The following is a 25,355-nucleotide window of genomic DNA, read 5'->3' as shown; positions in this document are numbered from 1 at the left end:
TAAGCCCAATTACGATTTGTCAAATCAGAAAAGAAGTAAAGAATCCCAACTTCCTCCGGAATTAGGTACTTCTTTCTTTACCCTTCTTCATAAAATGATTATGTATTCTTTCTTTACCCTTCTACATTTCTTTATCATATTTCTTTTCACAAATTGGTCTTTTTAAATGGAATCAGAGAGGTTGCTAAGAAAGGAATTGACTAGAATGATGCTAACAATTGGGTTGTAGAGGTTCAAAACATGCTTAAGAAACGTGCACATAAAGTGTTTGTAGAAATGCCAAAGAGAAAAAAAGGTGGTGAAACTATTAAAACTATGGTGACAACATTGAAGCTAAGAGGTTCTTCACCAAATTCCTCCAGAATAAGGTACTCCATGAAATTAGTATCAATCCAAATGTATCTGTTCTTTTTACACATGTTTCTATCTTATGAGGAGTTTAATTTATTCATTTACTTCAAGAGTTTGTCATATTTGTATAGTTGGAAGCAAGCATTGAGTATAATTGTAGGCATGAAGGTCCAGGGCAATTATGATATTTAACACAATTTGGGATGAATCTCAAAGCTTCTCTACAATGTCAAAGCTACTAGACTATATTTATTGGTGGCTACATTGCAAGCCATCAACTAACTTTGATTAGTAAAATGATTTTTCTCTTTTATTAGTTGGTTATTCCTTGAGTTGTATTAATATATATATATATATATATATATATATATATATATATATATATATATATATATATATATATTTGAATGCATTGCAAATGGTTAAGATGTTGGATATTCTAGCGAAATACTTATCAATTAGGGGTTTCAAGTATCAGAGAATTGATGGAAGTACAAAGGCTGAGGTGAGGCATCAAACTATGGAGTATTTTAATGCAGCTGGAAGTGATGATTTATGCTTCCTTCTTTCTACTCGTGCTAGTGGTTTAGGTATCAACCTTGCAATAGCCTTGAATCCTCAAAATGATCTCCAGGTTTGGATCTATATGCTTCTTTTTACTTATTTCAAACATTTTCTCTTCCTTCTTATTACTCTTTTTTGAAAGTTTTCTGCAACTATATGTTATGTTTCTTTTTACTCATGTTATGTATATGCTTCTTTTTAATCATGTTGAAGTTTTTCTCCTATCTATATATGCTTCTTGTTAATCATTTTGAATATTTCCCTTACCTTATTAATCTTGTGCCTTTAGGCAATGAGCAGAGATGATGTCAAAAACCAGTTGTGGTTATAACCTCATCAGGCACTAAAGTTTCAAATCTTTTACCTATTGTAAGTCTATAAAAAAAATATTTTTTTACCCTTTTCCATTATTTATAAAAAAGTGGATAATTTACTCTATTACAGGTAGTGGAAGCTTCTCAAGATTTTTTACCTCTTCTATTACTCACAGCAGATTGCCTCCCTGAGCTTCTGGATGCTGGAGCCAACCAAGAAATTAATCAAGTATGTTAATTAATAACTAATGATTATTATTTATTAGTTTTGTTTCTAAGTATTCATTTTTAAACATTTCTTTTCTAGGTTAACATATTTGGGTCATTTGTGAGGAAATGTTTCAATCTTCCTGTACCAACAAATGAAATTTCTACAAGAATGGTTCTAACAACTTTTGACTCTGCTGTAAATCATGCCACGTCATCACCTTGTAGACTTGTACATATCAATTTTCCTTTCAAGGAACCTCTATAAAACACACCAAAAGAATGGAGTCAAAGTTGTTTAAAAGGATTAGAGTTGTGGGTATCAAGTAGTCAACCATTTACAAACTATTTCCATCCTCACAATTCTTTCACACATGGTGATGTAGCAGATGTGTTAAGTATAACAAAAGGTGCAAAACATGGGATACTGCTAATTGGTGTGATTTTAAAGAGGATGATATATGGGCATATTTATTATTAGCTAAACACCTTAAATGGATAGTTTTTGCTAATATTTTATTAGGTTTAAGGTTGAGAAAATATAAAAATTCTCTTTTGAAACTCAGCGAAGGTATTCTTTTTGTTGATCATTTGGATCATTTGCTACTTTCTCCTGAAGTCAAAAATCGGATAAATCCAGATGCTATTCTTCAAGTATAGTTAGAGAAAACATATTGGTCAGGTTAACTTAATTTGTTTGACTTTTTGATGGATTTAATATTTATATATTTTGAATATAGATTGGAAGCCGAATAACAAGCAAACGCACTTCACAGATGATACAATATTCTTCTCCATGTCAATATATATTAGTAGATAACCATCCAAATCAACTTGACCCTCACATGTAATTACACATACGATTCAAGGTCATATCCGTCATTTTACCAATTGTGTGATGAGATCTTGCACAACCAAAATCAATAGCCAATGGACAAATTTCTTGTGTTCAGTAAACATGATGGTAAACTATAAACTGTAAACAGTTATTGTTGGATTAGGTGTCTAAGCCCATAACTATAATTGATATGTACTTGACCCGATAGTAGCATGGTCCATTTGGGTTGCATTCATCAAAGCAATTTGTTAGGAAGGATATTTGAAGAAGAGGTTATTTATGATTCATTAATATATTATAAGTATAATATATTATTTGGAATCATATTATTCAATTAGTATTGATCAAGAATTAATTTATAATTAATTTAGTGATCAAAAGAAATTAATTAAATTAACATATATATATATATATATATATATATATATATATATATATATATATATATATAAGTTGGGCTAATGATACATGGTTTGGTTTGTGATAGGCTTATTGATTAATCCATGGAGCATTTATCCAACTCAAATGGATGGCTTATGGGCCAATGTGTATGGATTAGGGTTATACATGACCCTTTGATATCCTACACACACAAACACACACACACACACACATATATATATATATATATATATATATATATATATATATACACATATATACATATATATATATATATATATATTGTGTCAAGCCTAAAAACGACTAGTACATGAATTCCAAGAAGAAATCGGTTTTTAGGAGTGTCCATAACCTCTCCATATTAAACCTAAATTGTTCTTGGTGTTTTGTGATTCAATTTGAGGCATTCATATTATTGGTGCTAAGCTTTCTTGAGGCCAAGTCATTCAAGCTACTACACAAGGTAATATTCTAACTAGTTTTTATGATTCAAATATCACCTTGCATGCTAGTTTGAGATTCATGATTTGGAAAATGTTTATTGCATGTATAATTAGAGAAAAATAAGATCCAAAGTATTACAGTTGTATGTGCACCATAGGAATGTTATAGTACATAAAACCCAACAGTGGTATCAGAGCCTAGGATGTTTTCTATTGTATTGATTCAACTGTGTAATTTTCAAAGCTGAAAAAAACTGCAAAACTGGATTCTACCAAGGCATACTCGATGAGTCCATATATGAACTCGACGAGTAGGTGCCTTATGATGATGAACTCGTTGAGTTCATAAGTGCACTCGACGAGTTGGACTGTCTGTGAACAGAATTTCTGAGTTTGTGGCCTATTTTGTATTAGGAACATTACCACAAACTATTTTGATTCATAAAATTTGATTTTAATGACATGGTTATCTTAATCCCCATCCAATAACATGATGTTTGTCAAATTCTAAGATAACTACTTGTTTTTTGTGAAATACTAGTTATTTGTAAAATTTGAAACTATCTTGAATATGAATCAAATTAGGTCAAATTGGTAAATAATCACTATATCATAATTGGACTAGTTAATTTGATTCATATATGTTCTTAAAAAGTTCCATAACTTGTCCTCAAATTATGGAATATGAGAAGTCCTTATTTATAAAACCATTAAGACAAGTTATGGAATATGAAAAGTCCTTATTTATAAAACCATTAACTAATGTAAGTTATAAAATTCTAAGAGTCTTGGAAGGTTTCATAACTTGTACATAAGTTTGGAATTGGAAGGGTCTCATTTATGGAACATAAAAGTTCATAAATTATGAATTATAAAAGTCTCGACAAGTTACAAAACTTGCCCTCAAGTTTTGGAACTTGAAAAGTTACATTAATAAAACTTGAATTCTAAGCCCTAGAATTTTTAAAAGTTTAAAATTCAACCCTTATGGACTTTATTAATAGTTTATTAAATGTTTAATTAAAAGAGTATTATTAAATCTATAATCATATGGTTTAAGTTTAATTAAATTAAGAGTATAACTTATTAATAGATTAAACCATCAAGTATTTTAAAAGTTTTAAAATACACCCTTATACTATACAAAATTAAAAGTCTAATATATTATATATGTATAATTAAAAGGTCAGTCTTACCATTAGTAGGCCTCATTCACGAAGCCAGTCTATAAGGGGGTATAAGTTTATTGCCTATAAAATGGTGGTTTAATGGGTGTCTACTCGCACCCACCGCTTCCTTGATTGGTGGAGGGTCGTTAGCCAAACGGGTAGGATAGGGCATTAATTCTCATTAAAAGTATAATGAAAAATACTAAGTAACTAAACACTTATAAATTCCCAATCTTACTTACTTAGGAAAAATGTGAAAATGGTTTTATCCCATGAAATTTCACTTTGCACCTTGTTAAGTCCTTAGTGGAGCGTGTGTGGTTAATTGGCACACTAATATAGGACTGACAATGTGTGATAAAGGCTAGCTTGATGTTAATCATGGATCAATGGAGTGTGTGTGGTTAACCGGCACATTGATTGGATGATTTGTAACATTAAGTGTACCAAGCTAATTTGCATGGTTATTCACACCTTGTTTGTGATCCTCAACATCCCAATCACAAACTAGAGAGGGCATAATCGAGATTAAACATGTCATTGAAAATTTCAATGAATCTCAAAAGATCTAGGAATTTCAATCCGTTTAAAACTTAATATTCTTTTTTTTCATGGTGGAAATTGGTAAATACTTTGCAATTGCATTACAGCATCTCTCTTCCGAATTGTAAAATACTATGTTGGGTCCTAGCCTTAATATTTCATTTTGGGTGTTATATTAAGGACTTAAATCAACTAACTTGAATTTCTCCCACATATAAAAAAGATGTCTAGTTCTGACAACTATGGTCTTCCCGAATCCTTTAAAAAAAAAACAGTTTTCCTATAAAGATGATGTTCCACATTTAGATTGTGGAAAAGGAAATCATACTTTACTTCCTCCTCCTCCTCCAATAATTCTCCCTAACCTATAAGTTCAAATACTTGAAAAGTTCAAGGTCACTCGATCCCTATTGGCAAGCAAACACCAAGATGGAAGGTTTGTTTGTGCACATGTCTTAGAGATGAAGTTACACATTGGCAGGCTGGAAATGTTGGGAGTCGATGTCTCAAGGAAGCTGGATGTCGACTTGGTTCTTCAGTCACTCCCTAAGTCATATAGTGAGTTCATTAAAGATTACTATATGACAGAACGCGATCTGTCTATTATTGATCTTACCCATTTGCTAATTGTTGCTGAATCAACAATGATTTGGCAAACTGGTAAAACAAATTTTATTGGAAGATCTACTTCCCAAACTTCCATGGACATTGACAATGGTAACATTGGAAGTCCAGAAAAGCTTTCAGTTCCCAATGGAAAGGGACCAACCATGGTCAAGTCATCTGACCAAATGGTAAAGAGAAAGGCTAAGTCTGAGATAATCCCGTGCACCATTCCCAAAGAGTCCATATGTTTCTATTGCCAAGAGTAGGGGCATTGGTTACGAAGCTGCCGAATCTACCTGAAGGATCATAAAGATGGTAAAGTCAAAAAGTTTGACTCTGCTTCAGGTAAGTCCACTATTTAACTCTATTAAGTTCCTATTAGGATATTATTAATACATGATGTAAAGTAATTACATTTTGATGTTTTCTAGGATCAAAGAAAAAAAAGGAAGCTTAAAGGAAGAGTAAGTTGAGTCTTGTCGCGAAGGGATGGATTTCGATCGCATGGTTCAACGATCGGATTTTTGAGTTGCTGCTAGGAGTTGTGATAGATTTCATAGAAAATATTCATAAACATAATTTTCATTTGTAATTGCATTGTAAAGCAAAAAAAAATCGTATTTTATAAATAAATAAAATTTTGTTATTATCTTGTTTTATATTTATCCTTGCAATGGCTTGTGTGAAAACTTACGTTTGTGTGTTTCTATTCTTAAGCAATGGATTTGATTCTTTCGTTGGTGGACATGTCAAGTTTTACCAAATAAGGAAATATTATCATCACCCAAGTTTCAATTCGATAGAAACATGGAATCATCCAACTTGTTGTAACATCCGGATTTTTACCAGGTATCTTGTGAATCTAATTTTGTCATATTGTGAGAGGGACTCGGCGAGTTGGAGCTCCGACTCGCCGAGTAGGGACGCGGAATTTAACATTGGTGCGCGCCTGGACTCGGCGAGTCCAGGATATGGACTCGGCGAGTCTGCACTGTGTAATGAAACCCTAAATCTCCGGGTTTGAGGCCTATTTAAAGGGCCTTATGGCCGTCATTTGTGCTCACCCAACCCTCAATGAGTGACCCTTGTGTTCTTGAGCTATTTGTGAAGAGAAAGGAGCCATTCTTGATCTTGTGTGTGTTATTTAGCAAGAAGAAGGAGACCCTAGGCAAGAGGAAGCAAAGGAGGTTGCTATTTTGTGGATTTGGAGCTTAGATCATCACTCTAGAGGTATTATCTCGGACCATTTTCTGTTTAGTGAAGCATGATGCAATTTAGGGCTTGTGGTGGTCATTTATGGGATGATTTGATGCCCATTGGTTCCCTCTTTGAGTTGAGGCCATGGATCTGGATCCATAGAGGTCCAGAGAGCCTCACTCATCAAGCTTTATGGGTGACAATAAAGTCTTTGACCTTGGGTTGTAGTATTTGAGTCATAAACATCATATATGGTCATATAGAGGTTGTATGTGCATCAAGATTGTAACTTTACGTGCTAAATGAGCTTGGAGGGACTGGATCTATGGATTAATGAACTGGATCTGACCTTTAGAGCAAGATTGAGTCAGTGCATGGCACGGACTCGCCGAGTCCGAAGAACAAACTCGGCGAGTAGCATGAATGTTGCCCGACCACACAGTGAGTGGTCTCGCCGAGTTGAGGAGGGTGGACTCAGTGAGTCAAGGGGGAGTCAGAATGGATCGGTGGATTGAGTCAAACTGGACTCACCGAGTTGCTTTGAGACTCAGCGAGTTGAGTCGTGGTGGCCCCACAACTCATGCCAGGTGGAACTCGTCGAGTTGAGTGAATGCTCGACGTGTCAAGGGAGGATTCCAGGGAAATTAGTGTATACGCCCAGACTCGCCGAGTCGCCTTGGTACTCGCCGAGTCCGGTCAGAGTTGACCGTTGACCAGAGTTGACCAGAGTTGACCAGTGTTGACTCCTTCTTGATAGTCAACCTTAGAGATATAAAGTGTTAATTAGAAGCATATAGTGTTATAGGAGGATTAGAGCTCGGAGGATCGAGCACGAGGGATTTCCAGGATTCGTGAGATACCGAGATACGCGAGGTGAGTCTTCTCACTATACTTTACCTTGAGTAGGTAACCAGAGTTATGTGATAGAGTATTCGTATGCTATGTATGTTGTGTGTTGTACTGCATGATTTCTATGTGATTTATGTGGTGCATGTTTATTAGAGCTAGAACCTGAGGGTTCACAGAGTTTGGGTGCACGGACCCACAGAGTTATAGCCTAGAGTGGCTAATATGTGTTATATGTGGTATTTTGGGGAACTCACTAAGCCTTGTGCTTACAGTGTTGATGTTATTTGTTTCAGGTACTAGTGATGACTGCGGGAAGGCGCCGGCTTGATCCGTATACACACACGTTCGGAGCTTGATATTATGATCTTGGGATTTTGTACTGTTTTGTTGGATAATTAAAATGGTTGTTTTTATGAATATCGATGGAATTATTTTTTATAAAAATTGAAAATTTTGTTTGAAATTTTCGATGTTACAATTTGGTATCAGAGCCTTGGTTTGAGGGATTCGGGTACACCTTCGGGGGTATTTGAACTCAAACTGAGGAATTGAAGAGATATTTCAAAATAAACCAAAATTTTCTAAGAGTAAAAGATTTTCCAGGGAGAAACGTGTGTACGATCAGCCAGCGCCCGAACGGTGAATTCCCAAAAATACCTTTATATTATGTGATAATTATTATTAATGTGATGTGTTTGCATGCTAGAGTAGGTTAGCTATTGCTAATAGGACTCGAGTGGCCTGTTTTGTGATGCCTTAGCCTAGGGGAGGGTGAGCTGCTATGAGATGCTGAGAGTAATTAGGTAGCAGCTAGGGCTTTGTGTGAGACCTGTTACAGAGTGATTTAAGTATAATAGAGTACTTGGGGATTGGGATCCGAAGAGGAAGATTTGGGGTGTGTACTGAGACGGTGCGGACAGTAGTATTGGGCCCGTACTACTGAAAGCACCGGTGCGGTACACAGTCCAAATAAGAATCTTGGGATGCCAAGAATCAAGGAGGGGTGGACTGTCGAATGTAAGAGTGTTCGAGTGAGTTCTAATTATCGCCTATTGTATTTCAGAGGTTGATCATGGTGAGGACGCGTCATATGCCAGAGGATGCCGGGGCTAGTGATGAGGAGATTCGACAGATCATTCATGAGGAGGTGGCTGCGGTCATCAGAGCTGAGATACCAGATATGTTCGGGTCTATTAAGACCGCTTTGATTGAGACATTTGACGAGCGCTATGCCGCTCTTTCTGAGGCTGCGGTTGCAGCGGCTACCGCAGCGATTGCTGCGACAAGACCCCAGGGAGGTGATGCGACATTGTTTAGGGAGTTCAGCAACACCAAGCCACCAGAGTTTGATGGTACGCAGGATCCGGTGGCAGCTATGAGGTGGATATCTGATATGGAGGGATGCTTCTTCACTTGCTCGTCCCCTGAGCATTTGAAGGTTCGGTTCGCGCTGAACCAGCTTCGCTTGGGAGCGAAGGACTGGTGGAAGTTTGTGACGGCACACTTCACACCGACTGAGCTTTCGGCAGTGACCTGGGAGAGGTTCACTACCATGTTCCGAGATGAGTACGTTCCTCAGGTGGAGAGGGAGCGTCTGACATAGGAGTTTCTGACCCTCAAGCAGGGTACCGAGTCAGTTACAGCGATTACGAGGATGTTTCATGAGAGGGCGATGTTCTGCCCTGAGCACGTGTCCACCGAGCAGGCACGTATGAGCCGTTACCTGAGCATTCTGAGACGGGATATTCGGGAGTTCGCTGTGAACTCCTCGTATCGGACATTTGCCGAGCTTCAGGCAAATGCTCGGAAGAGGGAGATTGAGCTTGAGACTCAGGCCAGGGAGGAGGCGGAGTCTCTAGGGAGGGATCGGCGGCCGGCACAGTCCCAGCCGGCAGCCAAGCGGGCCAAGCCCGCTGATCCCAGACCCGGGAGCCAGAAGGGCCGCACTTGTGGAAAGTGCGGCAAGGGTCACGATGGAGTCTGTCGAGCAGGATCTTGCTACAAATGTGGCAAGGAGGGGCATATGGCCAAGGACTGCCCCAAGGGATTTGCAATGTGCTTCCACTGCAACCAGACCGGACACCGAAAGGCAGAGTGTCCGCTGCTGCGCAGAGCATCTCAGGGGTCTGCTCCCGCCGCCATCAGAGCTACTGCTATAGAGAGTTAGCCCGTGAAGGCCGAGGCACCGAGGGCTCAGGGGAGAGCCTTTCAGCTGACTGCGGAAGAGGTCCGCGCTGCACCCGACATTGTGGCTGGTACGCTTCCTTTTCATTATTTATTTATGGTGTTGAGATATTATGCTTATATTATGCTATGCATAGGTACCTTCCTTGTGAATTCTGTACCTGCTTTAGTGTTATTTGACTCGGGTGCGAGTCGATCTTTTGTATCCTTGACATTTAGTCAGCATATCAGTGTTAGTCGTGGGGCACTGAGTCGGCCCCTGCGGGTTTCCATAGCCGCCGACAGAGTGATTTGTGCCACGGAGGTCCTCCGGGGATGTGTATTGGAGATTTTTGGGGTTGAGTTCCTGATCGACCTGATTCCTATTGCGATGGGTGATGTCTGTGTTATAGTGGGCATGGACTGGTTGAGCCGATTCGGCGCGGTTATTGATTGCGAGCATCAACTGGTGACTATACGAGATCCTAGTGGGGGAGTTCTTTCGGTTTACGGCGAGGGTACACGTTCTGGATCAGCCTTTTGTTCGGCTGCTAGGGCGAGGCAGTGTTTACAGCAGGGCTGTAAGGGTTTTGTGGCGTATGTGATGGATACGCGAGTGATCTCCGAGAGACCGAGTTCGGTGGATGAAGTTCAGGTGGTGCGTGAGTTTCCAGATGTCTTTCCCGAAGAGTTACCAGGTGTGCCTCCTGTGAGGCAAGTGGAGTTTGGTATCGATTTGGTTCCGGGAGCCGCGCCTATCGCTAAGGTGCCGTATTGCCTTGCGCCTTCAGAGATGCAAGAGTTATCCTCGCAGCTTCAGGAGCTGCTGGGGAAGGGGTTTATTTGGCCGAGTAGCTCGCCGTGGGGAGCACCCATCCTGTTTGTGAAAAAGAAAGATGGCTCGCATCGCATGTGTATTGATTACCGGGAATTGAATAAGCTGACGGTCAAGAACCGTTACCCGTTGCCGAGGATCGACGATTTATTCGATCAGTTACAGGGAGCATCTTGGTTCTCCAAGATTGATTTGAGGTTGGGCTATCATCAGGTGAGAGTGCGGGACGAGGACATCCAGAAGACAGCATTCAGGACGCGTTATGGGCATTATGAGTTTGTGGTGATGCCTTTTGGGCTCACCAATGCCCCGGCTGTGTTCATGGATCTCATGAACAGGGTATGTCGGCCGATGTTGGATCGGTCAGTGATAGTGTTCATTGATGATATTCTGGTATATTCGAGATCTAGAGAGCAGCACGAGGAGCATTTGAGGGAGGTTCTTGGAGTTTTGAGATCGGAGAAACTCTATGCAAAGTTTTCCAAGTGCGATTTCTGGTTGTGGGAGGTCCAGTTTCTGGGACATCTCGTTAACCAGAAGGGGATATTGGTCGATCCGGCCAAGGTTGACGCAGTGATGAGGTGGGAGGTGCCAAGGTCACCTTCTGAGATTCGGAGTTTCCTTGGGTTGGCAGGGTATTATCGGAGGTTTATTAAGGATTTCTCCAAGATTGCGGTTCCACTCACCAGTTTGACCCGGAAGGGTGTTACATTTTTATGGGGTCCCGAGCAGCAGGCCTCCTTTGAGACGCTTCGCCAGAGGTTGTGTGAAGCTCCGGTATTAGCTCTTCCGGAAGGGATGGAAGGTTTTGTGGTATTCTGTGATGCATCGATTTTAGGACTAGGAGCGGTGCTGATGCAGAAGGGACATGTGATAGCATATGCATCGAGGCAGTTGAAGCCTCACGAGACGAGGTACCCCACACATGATTTGGAGTTGGGGGCAGTGGTGTTCGCCCTCAAGATTTGGCGGCACTACTTGTATGGGGTTCGTTGCACGATTTACACGGACCACAAGAGCTTGAAGTACTTGATGGATCAACCTAACCTTAATATGCGGCAAAGGAGGTGGTTAGATGTGGTCAAGGATTATGATTGCGAGATCTTGTACCACCCGGGCAAGGCTAATGTGGTAGCCGACGCATTGAGTCGCAGGGCGGAGAGTACTCCACTGCGAAATGTATGTTTGAGATTGACTGTGATAGCTCCAGTTCTGGACGCCATTCGTGGGGCACAGGCCGAGGCTGTGCGTCCGGAGATGCAGAAGAGAGAGCGGGTTGTTGGGTTGGTTTCTGAGTTTGTATCGGATAGTCGAGGGCTTATGACGTATCAGGGCCGGATCTGGGTACCGTTTGTGGGCGGTACGCATACTACATTGATGGAGGAGGCTCATAGATCGAAATTCTCGATCCATCCCGGGGTTACGAAGATGTATTTGGACTTAAGAAAGGAGTATTGGTGGCCTTGTATGAAGAGGGATGTCGCATGGTTTGTCGAGAGGTGTTTGACCTGTCGAAGGGTAAAGGCCGAACACCAGAGACCGCATGGCAAGTTGCAGCCATTGGAGGTTCCCAAGTGGAAATGGGAACAGATCACTATGGATTTCATCACCAAATTGTCGAGGACTGCCAGAGGAGTCGATGCAATTTGGGTGATTGTGGATAGGTTGACAAAGAGCGCTCACTTTCTTGCCATCAGTGAGAGTTCTTCGGCAGAGAAGTTGGCGGAGATTTATGTGAGAGAGGTTGTATCTCGGCATGGAGTGCCGATCTCGATTGTTTCAGATCGTGATGTGCGTTTCACTTCCCGTTTCTGGAAGAAATTTCATGAGGAGTTGGGTACTAAGCTGCATTTTAGTACCGCATACCACCCGCAGACCGACGGCCAGAGTGAGCGGACGATTCAGACACTTGAGGACATGCTTCGAGCATGTGTATTGGACTTTGGGGGTAGTTGGGACACGTATTTGCCCTTGGCAGAGTTTTCCTACAATAACAGCCGTCATTCGAGCATCGGTATGCCGCCCTTTGAGCTGTTGTATGGTAGGAGGTGTCGGACTCCCATATGTTGTGGAGAGGTTGGGCAAAGGGTAATGGGTAGTACAGAGATCGTGAATCAGACGACAGAGCAGATACAGCTGGTCAGGAAGAGGTTATTGACCGCTCAGAGCCGACAAAAGAGTTATGCGGATAGGCGCCGGTCCGATCTGGAATTTCAGGTCGGCGACTTCGTTCTCCTGAAGGTTTCTCCTTGGAAAGGAGTGATCCGGTTCAGGAAGAGGGGCAAATTGGGGCCCCGGTTTATAGGTCCGTTTCGTGTGATTGCCAGGGTAGGCCGGGTAGCCTATCGGCTGGAGTTACCAGCAGAGTTGGGGCAGATTCACAACACTTTTCATGTATCGCAGTTGAGGAAATGTATAGCCGACGAGTCGGTAGTGGTTCCATTAGAGGATATTCAGGTAGATGCAAGCCTGAATTATGCTGAGAGACCAGTGGCTATTAGGGATCGGAAGGTCAAGATTTTGAGGAACAAGGAGGTACCTCTGGTATTGGTACAGTGGCAACATCGGAAGGGATCAGAAATGACCTGGGAGCCGGAGGGTATGATGCGGGAGCAGCATCCGGAGCTATTTTAGAGCGAGACTTCGAGGGCGAAGTCTAGTTCGAGTGGGGGAGAGTTGTAACATCCGGATTTTTACCAGGTATCTTGTGAATCTAATTTTGTGATATTGTGAGAGGGACTCGGCGAGTTGGAGCTCAGACTCGCCGAGTAGGGATGCGGAATTTAACATTGGTGCGCGCCTGGACTCGGCGAGTCCAGGATATGGACTCGGCGAGTCTGCGCTGTGTAATGAAACCCTAAATCTCCGGGTTTGAGGCCTATTTAAAGGGCCTTATGGCCGTCATTTGTGCTCACCCAACCCTCAGTGAGTGACCCTTGTGTTCTTGAGCTATTTGTGAAGAGAAAGGAGCCATTCTTGATCTTGTGTGTGTTATTTAGCAAGAAGAAGGAGACCCTAGGCAAGAGGAAGCAAAGGAGGTTGCTATTTTGTGGATTTGGAGCTTAGATCATCACTCTAGAGGTATTATCTCGGACCATTTTCTGTTTAGTGAAGCATGATGCAATTTAGGGCTTGTGGTGGTCATTTATGGGATGATTTGATGCCCATTGGTTCCCTCTTTGAGTTGAGGCCATGGATCTGGATCCATAGAGGTCCAGAGAGCCTCACTCATCAAGCTTTATGGGTGACAATAGAGTCTTTGACCTTGGGTTGTAGTATTTGAGTCATAAACATCATATATGGTCATATAGAGGTTGTATGTGCATCAAGATTGTAACTTTACGTGCTAAATGAGCTTGGAGGGACTGGATCTATGGATTAATGAACTGGATCTGACCTTTAGAGCAAGATTGAGTCAGTGCATGGCACGGACTCGCCGAGTCCGAAGAACAGACTCGGCGAGTAGCATGAATGTTGCCCGACCACACAGTGAGTGGCCTCGCCGAGTTGAGGAGGGTGGACTCAGTGAGTCAAGGGGGAGTCAGAATGGATCGGTGGATTGAGTCAAACTGGACTCGCCGAGTTGCTTTGAGACTCGGCGAGTTGAGTCGTGGTGGCCCCACAACTCATGCCAGGTGGAACTCGTCGAGTTGAGTGAATGCTCGACGTGTCAAGGGAGGATTCCAGGGAAATTGGTGTATACGCCCAGACTCGCCGAGTCGCCTTGGTACTCGCCGAGTCCGGTCAGAGTTGACCGTTGACCGTTGACCAGAGTTGACCAGTGTTGACTCCTTCTTGATAGTCAACCTTAGAGATATAAAGTGTTAATTAGAAGCATATAATGTTATAGGAGGATTAGAGCTCGGAGGATCGAGCACGAGGGATTTCCAGGATTCGTGAGATACCGAGATACGCGAGGTGAGTCTTCTCACTATACTTTACCTTGAGTAGGTAACCAGAGTTATGTGATAGAGTATTCGTATGCTATGTATGTTGTGTGTTGTACTGCATGATTTCTATGTGATTTATGTGGTGCATGTTTATCAGAGCTAGAACCTGAGGGTTCACAGAGTTTGGGTGCACGGACCCACAGAGTTATAGCCTAGAGTGGCTAATATGTGTTATATGTGGTATTTTGGGGAACTCACTAAGCCTTGTGCTTACAGTGTTGATGTTATTTGTTTCAGGTACTAGTGATGACCGCGGGAAGGCGCCGGCTTGATCCGTATACACACACGTTCGGAGCTTGATATTATGATCTTGGGATTTTGTACTGTTTTGTTGGATAATTAAAATGGTTGTTTTTATGAATATCGATGGAATTATGTTTTATAAAAATTGAAAATTTTGTTTGAAATTTTCGGTGTTACACTTGTATTGTATGATGAATGTGAACTGTCGTCTTCGGGAAATTAAGACTAATTCCTTGTTCACATGTATATGTGAGTCAAGTAAAGGACTAAGGGATCAGGTACACTTGGTTGTGCACTGGTCAGGTCCACCACAAAGAACAATAATACTATTTGTTATGATTTACTAAAAATTTGGTAAATATGGTTATGCTTACAAGATTAAGTGTAATCCCGAATCATTGGAAAAGTTTCAATGTATGGCAAAACGAATAAGTAGAATCACATTAGGTAGAAAAATAAAAGTTTCTCCAATCTGAAAGGAAAGGTGAGTACTTTAGTATTGTATTTTATGATCATCTTAATGATTATGAAAACCATATCACAATCGATCCTCTAAGGACACCTTAGTGCATTTGTATTACTAACAAGAGGAATCAGGAATTGTTGAAATGGTTAAATCAATTGAGGTGAATCATACTTCGTTCCAAAATCAAGTCTTCGAGTCATTCTCCAATATTATGACTTGAGTGACATGTCTTAAGTAGGTTTATAACACATCATGAAATATGGAATAGAAATGTTTTCTAACTATTGAATATTTCAAACTGGTAGTTGTGATATTTTAGCGAAAACAAAGACCAACTAAGACCAATTATATGAAGTGTCATTCTTGATAAGAAACCACAGTAACTCTTGAATATCTGTTTATCAAATAATATTTCTTGACAAGGAGAATCTTATATGTCAAGAAGTCGGTGGGAGACTTGAAAAACTATAAAAGCTTCAAGAACTAATCAAGAATAAACTTATTGTTTATCACTAGCACACGACTTGAGGTTTGTAACCTATCGTGTTGAGATATTCTTGCTTTTGTGCCCATTCCAGTTAAAGTTGACTATGCATGTGAGTTCAATGAGTTCTCAATTGTTTGCATAAGGCAAAATGCATTGATCAGTGAAAGTTCATTCATCATGTAAGGGTGATCTGCTCAACAACTTGGAAGACATGGTAGGCCCTTGTGCTTCTAAGTGGCAAAAAAATTAGATTGAACAAGTTCAGTCCATATGAGTTTGAATTCGTCACTAACCTTGTCTTGTAATTATGGTTTTGATAAATTCACATGGATAGGAACATATACACCATAAAAGAAATCTAAGTGCCATAAGGTTTCTCTCCGCTTCATGAAAATGATTGTGAGGAAACACTTTCACTAAGTATATTTTAAAGAGATAGCAGTTGTGTTAATTGCATTCTCAAATTCGATTATGATTACGACATCCCTCTTCATAGTTCAAATTGTGAGAAATGGAAAAGATCTAAACATTTGAGACTTATTGTTTTAAGTTCTAAAATTGTTTAAACACACATGTGAGCTATCTAAGGAAAGGTGTATGAGTTTGAGAAGCCTAGATAAAGTCTTACTGAAGCATCTTGTTTCAGAAATCTGAACTTTTTTAAGAAATTCAACAAGTATTTATTTCTAGAAGTCCAGCTTGTTTATGGGTACATGTCAAATCTAGTGGGAGCATAAATTTTATGCTAATAAGAATGTAATTATTATGCTAGTGGGAGCATAATTATTATGTTAGGTGTTGTAAGTTAGCAATGTTAATTATAGAAAACAAAAGTTTCAATTCGCAAAGTTGTAGGGTTTGAAATGTTGGTTTGATATAATTAAGGGAGAGGAATTCATACTTCATTTCAAATCTAAAAGCTTAGTTTGGGATTTTAATCGAATTTAGTCAAAGATATATGAATACCATGTTGAAATGATTCAACATTGGAATTTCTATATATGGAAATATTATAGCAAGAGACTGGTCAAGCATCATGTCTTTATGTAAGACATTATGAATCGTATTCCATATGCTTTGGGTATAGGGTCAATTGCATATGCTATAATATTCGCTTGTTCTAATTGTCCAAATGCCTAGGGCATTAAGAGGGAAAATGACTAGAACCGGGTACGACTAAAGTAGTTAAACAACTATAAAGAACGATCTAAAGTTCACTGAGGATTGGTTACTTAAGAGCAGTTGGAAGTATAGTAATGGATGGACCATATCGATATTATTATGAATAGATAGGATTCTAATAATAATGATTTTCATATGGAAAAAATGGAAATGTTTCCATAATGGGAGTTGGATATTAGGAATCTATTTGTAGGTTAGAAAATTTTATGCAAGAAGGATGTTCAAAGGAATGTACTTTGAATTTGAGACTTCGCTTCCTTGGAATTGCTTTATTATCAATCTCCATTGGAATACTTTCTAATTTCGTTGTCCAAGTTTGTGTGGATTTGGTGCATTGACATTACAAAAAGGATCATTGCATAAAGGTTAGAATCTGACACATTCTAATAGTGACAAGAATTTGGCATTCTTACACTTGTGATAAATATTTGGAGTTGTGAAATGAGTTTTATTGAAGATTTATTCAATTGATCTATTTCACAAAGAAAGGACCATAGGTAAACGTAGTGTGCATGCTTGGAGCATTGGATAACTATTGTTTTAATTCAAGTATAAAGTTGATAAATCGAAACATTATACAATGAATAATGTGTAGTCAATGTGGTGATTAAATAAAAGGTGTTTTATTTATATTCAAAAGTTTTGAGACCATATTGGATTCAATTATTCTTGTGTTTCATTTTGCATGTTTTGAATTCCAGAATAATAAGATTATTCAAACTATCCACAGTCGATCATACTTTAGAAGTAGGTTATGAAACAAGACTATCATGAATGGATTTTTGTATGACTGACTAAGGTGTTAGACATAGCAAAAGATTGCTACAAACATTCATGAGTGCTCTTGAAATAAGATTTCAGTATTAGACTAAACCCACGCTCACATATCACTTCATGGAATTTATCACGGGTGATTGTGAGACGATAATATTGTATAATATTCAAACCAAGATATATGAGTTGGCGATTATTTGTTGATTGTACATTAATAGTGCGAAAACGCATCAGTAACCCGATGTTATAAAACGTGTTATTATGTATGATTCAATGAATAATTAGTACAAGCATACAAGTCGAAGTTAATATGTTCCTTTTATCCTATGAAGATTAAAAGCGATATCTTGGCCCCCTCGATGATTTTGTTTTTACTTATGTTCTGGGCCCGGTCAAAACTCTATTCATGTATTTAATTAAGTTCTATGTCAGACAAGTCGGAAATCGGGAAACAAACTGCAAGACAATAAGTATGACTATGTTCCATGTATTTGTACGTATGGTATATTGTAGAACAGAGGATTATATGATCACTTATCTAATGGATGCGTCAGAGTTCAACAACATCTTTTTGAAAGCTACGATTGCTAATCGGATTTTAAGTTACATTGGCAATTACAGTTATTAGACTTATCCAAGTGGGAGATTGTTGGATTAGGTGTCTAAGCTCATAACTATAACTGGTATGTACTTGACCCGATAGTAGCATGGTCCATTTAGGTTGCATTCATCAATGCTATTTGTTAGGAAGGATATTTGAATAAGAGGTTATTTATGATTCATAATATATTATAAGTATAATATATTATTTGAAATCATATTATTTAACTAGTATTGACCAAGAATTCATTTATAATTAATTTAGTGATCAAAAGAAACTAATTAAATTAACATATATAAGTTGGGCTAATGATCCCTGGTTTGGTTTGTGATGGGCTTATGGATTAATCCATGGAGCATTTATCCAAATCAAATGGATGGCTCATGGGCCAATATGTATGAATTAGGGTTATACATGACCCTTGATATCCTAAATATATATATATATATATATATATATATATATATATATATATATATATATATATATTGTGCCAAGCCTAAAAACGACTACTACTTGCATTCCAAGAAGAAATCGGTTTTTAAGAGTCTTCATAACCTCTCCATATTCATCCTAAATTGTTCTTGGTGTTTTGTGATTCCATTTGAGGCATTCACACTATTGGTGCTAAGCTTTCTTAAGTGCAAGTCGTTCAAGCTACTACACAAGGTAATATTCTAACTAGCTTTTATGATTAAAATATCACCTTGCATGCTAGTCTAGGCTTCGTGCTTTGGAAAATGTTTATTGCATGTATAATTAGAGAAAATTTAGATCCAAAGCATTAGGGTTGTATGTGCCCCATAGGAATGTTATAGTACATAAAACCCAACAGTTATTAGTTTCAGTCTTGAAATCTAATCCAAATGCTATTTATAACTTTTATGGATTTTTAATTTTGTAGGTTGAGTGGGAGATATCATTTTTAATACATTCAAAGAACAATTTGAGTGAACCATATGTTGCTCATGTAACTTCAGAAGCTATTGAATTTGGATCTAAAATCTTCATAGGAAATAGCATGCCAATACGTGATGCAAATATGTATGGAAGTAGTCATGGAAAGGGTAGTTATGGTAAAATTACCAAATTACCCTCAGGTTTTCCATTCACATGGATACAAGTGGTTGGAAACAGAGGTACTAGTGGTATCGATGGTTTACTCAGTACTACTATTGGTTTTGCTATGGGCCAAAACAAAAAAGTGAGTATTTGATAGAAATATTTTCTATATTCATTTTTATATATGTAATAGATTAGCACTTCTGAAATAGAGGTACAAAATACAAATCCTATATTTCTTAGATTTTTATATTTATGTGTTTGCTAAATTTCTTGTTTTTGAAGGATTTCAAGAAAACAGATGATTATAATTGTGATCAACAACCATGGGGGTGTATTTTTAGTCTTCTACATAAAGCTGAAGAAAAAAATACTTAATCAATATTTTTACACATCTCATGGTATTGGAATTCACAACTTATGCATTGCACATGGGTAATGATCATCATTCATTAATTCATATTTCATCTTCATTTATTCCTCTTATGATTGCTAATGTGAGATTATTATTCACATCAAGTGTGAAGCATGTACATGTCAGCACAAAATCCGAGCTGCAAAAGGCTCAGTTAAATTCTTAACATGAAGAAAGTAACTATGTTATAGAAGTTGAGAGCTCCATTGATGCCAATAAAAACTTCCACAGTAATTTAAGACAATTTTCATGTCAAGTATTTCACAGTTATCAGTTCTCAATTCAATTAAAGTTCATAAACTGGAGTTTTTTTTAGTATAGGTCAGCTTTTTACTAAAAAAATGGATCTATAAAGATTTATTATAAATATATAATGTACAAATTATCATGTTATGACAAAATTCAACTTTGTGCTCCATTGACAACTCCTATTGTTAATGACAATTCCACATATTATAAAGAAGGATTTGTGCTAACTTTGTATCTTTGAAGATGGAAGTACTAGAACTGGAGAGGTAAATTTTATCTTTTCTATTTAAAGTTATTCATTATTTTATTTATTTATTGTTCACAATGAGAGGTGGCACCACTTGGGACCTACAAGGGAACTCTTCAAGATGCACATGAAAAACTTCATTTCCTTACACATGTTATAAAAGGAGTCACCTTACATTCATCTATTCCTCTTTTAAATGGGTCCTTCTCTTCACGGATATGGACCAAATTACGAATCCCAGTATGTACTCATCTAGTAATTTCTTTTTACAAAATTTGTTAAAAGTATTGAATTTTTTTAAAATGATATTTAGCCAAATTCTATTCTTCTAAGTGTTAGATGTGGGTTGGAAATGGCGATTCTTAATGCTATAGCTTCATTACAAGGTTGTTCTTCCACGATGTTAAATATCCTTCACCAATCAGCACCCAAACAAGAAAGTCCTCAAAAGTCATTAAATATTACAATTTGTGCCCTTCTTAACTCTAATGGAACTCCATCAAAAGTTGCTTAAGATTTTACTAAATTACCCGTGTGGTGGTTTGATAGGGAACACCTTAATTTCTCAAGACATGAACGAAACTTAAGCACTCTTCACAAGATTAGTGCATGATCAACTAGTTACGCACTTTTTTTCTATAATTATTCCAAATTTAAGACATTTATGCTTCATGTCTAATCATCAAAGATTGAATTAATTGTATGTTTTGTTTTTTTTATCCAAGCTAAAATCTCTTTTTCCTTACGTATTAATGATTTTGATTTAATTATTTATTTATCATCCTTATCTTTTGTTTGTAATTTAGGGATTTTATCATCTTTTACTTGGTCAAGAATTGCTCTTTATTTGCCTACCAGATGCAGTACCTACTACTATAAGGCTTATGATAAAATCTTTGTAACAAAAATCTAAATTGTGGATTAAACTCTTTTACAGGTACCATTCCCTAAATGTTTTCATGAAAAAAAATTGGTTTATTTTATTGCGGGTAGAAGGAATGTATGGCTACCAGCTCCTTAGTGTAGCTGTTTATTGCCTAAATCAGTATGAATGTGCTTTTTTTGGAATTAAGGGTACTCTTTTATTTTCGTTTATATTTTAGGTTAATTGTTCTGAAATATTATTTGGTTAATGCTTTATTAGCATGTGTTGTTATTACCTTCTTGCTAACGTTCTCGTTTGTCTGTTTACATGTTTGTAGGTCTGGTGGCCTTGCTAACACTGTTACCCACTTGGATCATTTTAAAACTCAGGTTCTACCATTCAGTATTTCCTTATTCTCCTTTAACCTTTTTTTTCTTTGTATCTATAAACATATATTTGTAAAAGAACTAACTTTAACAAGGAAAGAAATTAATTTTTGAAGTTTTTGATTGATTAGGTGTCTTGATTGAACTGTAGGGGTAGTGGGGTGGATAATTAGGAGGAATTGATGGCAAATCAAACATTTAAAGGGATCCAACCAGTTGTACATGTTTTGTTTTTCTATAACAAATATTATGCAATATTATCAATGTATTACGTTTACTTACTATTGGAATGATTATTTGTATTTGACATATTAGTGCGATGAATTATATTTCTTATTTATTGTATTTTATTTTGTATTATGAGACTTCTGATGTGTTATTTAATTTGAAAATTACTAAATCTATCAAAACAGATAATTTTTAAAACACTTAAAATTATGACAGGCAAAAATGTGTGTCGTCTTTCTTTATGACATGGGCTTTAATCATACGCAATGACGCATAAATATGTGTCGTAAGGTTACGACAAGCAAATGTGTGTCTTCTTCTTTATGACAGTGCCTTCCTTGACACGCATTGTGTGTCGTAAGAGTGCATCGTAAATGTGTGTCGTAAATAGACGACGCGCATTTGCGTGTCGTCTTTCGTTATGACAAAGCCTTCCTTGACATTCATTTGCGTGTCATCTGAGCGTTTTACTACACACATTGTGTGTCGTAAAAGGGTGTTTTTGTAGTATTGTCGGTTACTTTAGGTAAGCCAAAAAAATATCTTAATAGGGTAGTATATTTCTCACTTTATACATATTTAGTCTTACTTAATAGGGTAGTATATTTCTCACTTTATACATATTTAGTCTTTAATATTTAATTTGTTGCAAAATAAGTCTTTATTGTTTTGATACACATTCCAAATTTATCATTGGTTTCTTTGAGTTTTTCTCACGATATCCTACGTAGGACAATTGTTAATGATGTGCTCAAAGTTATTGATCTTTATGACCATCGCGGCCTTGGTTGCTTAGGTCTTGTGGTTTTGCTTAGGTATTGTGTTCTAAACGTCACAACTCATCATACGATCTCGGATTTTAACAATCTTTATATCCAAACGTTCGTGTTTGAGTATACTATATTTTTTCGTTTAGAGTACTCCTATTAAAAATTAATATATTTTTACTTACGATTTTATAAAATAAAATAAAATAAAAACTTTCATACATACATTTATATAGAATGCGTGTATATAAAGATCATAAATACAAATATATTGCTTTTTAATAGGAGTAATCTAAGTTCAAAACACAAAACCTAAGCCAAACCACAAGACCTAAACAATCAAGCAGTCGAGGACGTTGTGGCTATAGGCATCAAAAACCCCGAACACATCATTAATGATTGTCCCACATAGGATTCCATGAGAAAAACTTAAAGAATCCAATCATAAGTCCTGGATGTCTACAAAAACAAGGAGTTATTTTGCAACAAAAAAATTATAAGGAATAAATGTGCAAAAAATATGAAGCACTAAATGTGTACAAAGTGAGAAATATATATTACTCTATTAATTCATTTTTTCGGCTTACATGGAGTAGCCAGTTATAAGGATCGGATGTGTACAGTTAAACAAAATGATGGGGAAAATGTGAACAAGAAAAAAAAACTAAGTGATCAAATGTGTATAAATCGAAAAATATATTACACTTTTAAGTCATTAAGCTCGAGCTCGAGCCTATGTCACTAAGATTGATTAGGTTCACAAGCCTAAACGAGTCGATATATAATATAATTCATTATTATTTTTATATATTAAAATAAAAATATATTTGGGGAATTAGGGATTTCGGATATTAGTAAACGAGCTTCTTAATGAGTTCAAACCGAGCTTAAGCTTTTCAAAACAACTAATTTACTTAAAAATCACAATAAACAAACTTTCCAAAACAACTAATTTACTTAAAAAGTGTTTACATAACCATTGTTTCCAAAAACATTATTCAAAATCAGAGACTCCCAATATCCAACAACATAAAACCAAGGATTTGTATGGTCACGCCTTCGCCTTGCCACGGTCCTCAGAAGTACCTGAAACAAAACTAAAACTATAAGCAAACGCTTAGTAAGTTCTCCCAAAGTAACACCACATAAACATAACAAACAACAACATGCATACAGAGACTTCAGCGTGACTAGACCGCCACACTGGGGCTTCAGCCTATCCGAGCCACCCTGGGTGTCTCGGCCTTCAGTCTCAACTGGTGCGCCTCAACCCAGTAACCATCACATATCAACATACACCATAACCAACAATAACTAGCAGATACATGTAGTCATATAGATCTAATAGACCATTACAACATAGCAACATCCTATATACTAGGATACAGATTTAACAAATCACTACAGCATAGCAACATATAGTAAACTAGGATATCAATCCAATGGGCCGACCTTGCTGCCTTCAACCGTAAGTATAGTGAGGAAAACTCACCTCCTAATCTGAATATAGTCTGAATGAAGCTCTGCTCTGACAACCGGCACTACTCGACTCCTAGTAATCAAAACATTTCCCATTCTAATTTAATAACGCTTCCCAAAATACCCCTTGGTTAACGGTCAAAACTCAATTCCACACCCATCCGGGTCAACCCAGCTGAGATAACTCAGCCGGTGTACTCCTCTATACGTGGGGCGTACTCGCTCGTTAACCAGACGACGGGATTTTGACCATGTACGCGTAGGGTACCACTTGGTAAGCCCAACGTATGCACCTGGTCAGCTCTTTTCCACTAAGAGCTTATTTTCTCCAGCCCATACGTCTGAAACTCATACCCAAACCCAAAATGAGGTCCTAAGTCATAAAGTTTCCAAATTCAAGACTTTTCATGGCTATAAAGTGCTTAATGTCCAAAATCCTAAGTTCTTAACCCAATAAGGCCATCTAAATCATGCACGGGTCACATACAACACTCAAAATCATATTTTTATGCATAACAACACTCTGAAATGTCTAAAAGGATGGCTCAAATGACTTAGAGTAACCCATACGCAAAATGCCAAGTTAATGGGACCACAATGTTCACAACTTCAAGGCTAACAAGATCATAAATAAATCATCACCAAGTTCATAACTTTTTACCTTAAAATGATGTCAAAAGGTAGTGAGATTCTGCATCTAAGGTGTCTCACTCTTCCAAGGTGCTGCTATCTTCTTCACATTCCTTCTTAATCACCAAAAGTACCCACAAAAGCTAAAGAACACTCTCAAGGTGGCTTAGGGTTCTAGATGGATGAAATTGCAAGTGGAAGCTGAAGAGGGAATGAGAAATGAGAGTTAATGATGTTTATATATGGACCAAACCCTAAAAATTAGGGTTTGAGGATTCTTCGCGTATGATCTATGTACACGGTGTATGTCAATCGTACTAAGACCCGCATAAGTACACCCAACGTACACAACATATGCCCAACATACTAGGTCCTATCTCGAATTTACAAAACTGCCACTATGGGCCAATTTGCAAGCATTCTTATACCCAAGTGCTAACCGTAAATCTGAGCTAGTCAACTTAGAGATAATAGGGGTCGAAAATGACTTTTCAACAAAAGATTATTTAGAATAAATAATCTTAACCAAATTGTAGAATATGTCTCAAGGGTTCCGTACATATAAAGAGCGCCAAAATCCGAATTATAACAAAGAAGTTATGACTCGTCGAAGTTTAGCGACCAACCAGCACGGCACCGCGAAGACGTAAATAGTGAATTTATGATACAGCTTCTTTTAGCCTTAGTAATCTGAATGAAAGTCGTAGAATATGTTAACCTGAGAGCATCCATAAAAAGAACGCCCAAATCTGACTTCTTATGAGGAAGTTATGATTTTTCGAAGTTTCGGATTAGCGGTGCAGCCCGAAGTTCGAGTATTAGATCGAGCGGATTTTAGCCGAT

At 37.9% G+C, this 25,355-nt stretch overlaps 1 pseudogene; it reads left to right on the top strand.

Annotated features, from left to right (window-relative positions):
• Positions 1-769: 769 nt before the first annotated feature.
• LOC145007337 (protein PHYLLO, chloroplastic-like) lies at positions 770-20,671 on the top strand (annotated as a pseudogene).
• The last annotated feature ends 4,684 nt before the right edge of the window (positions 20,672-25,355 follow it).

The sequence above is a fragment of the Lactuca saligna genome, chromosome 7 (genome assembly GCF_052625555.1).
Source record: "Lactuca saligna cultivar CGN05327 chromosome 7, ASM5262555v1, whole genome shotgun sequence".
Lineage (NCBI taxonomy): Eukaryota > Viridiplantae > Streptophyta > Magnoliopsida > Asterales > Asteraceae > Lactuca > Lactuca saligna.
Note: the sequence above shows the minus strand (reverse complement) of the source record. Positions and strands in the feature narration are given on the sequence as shown.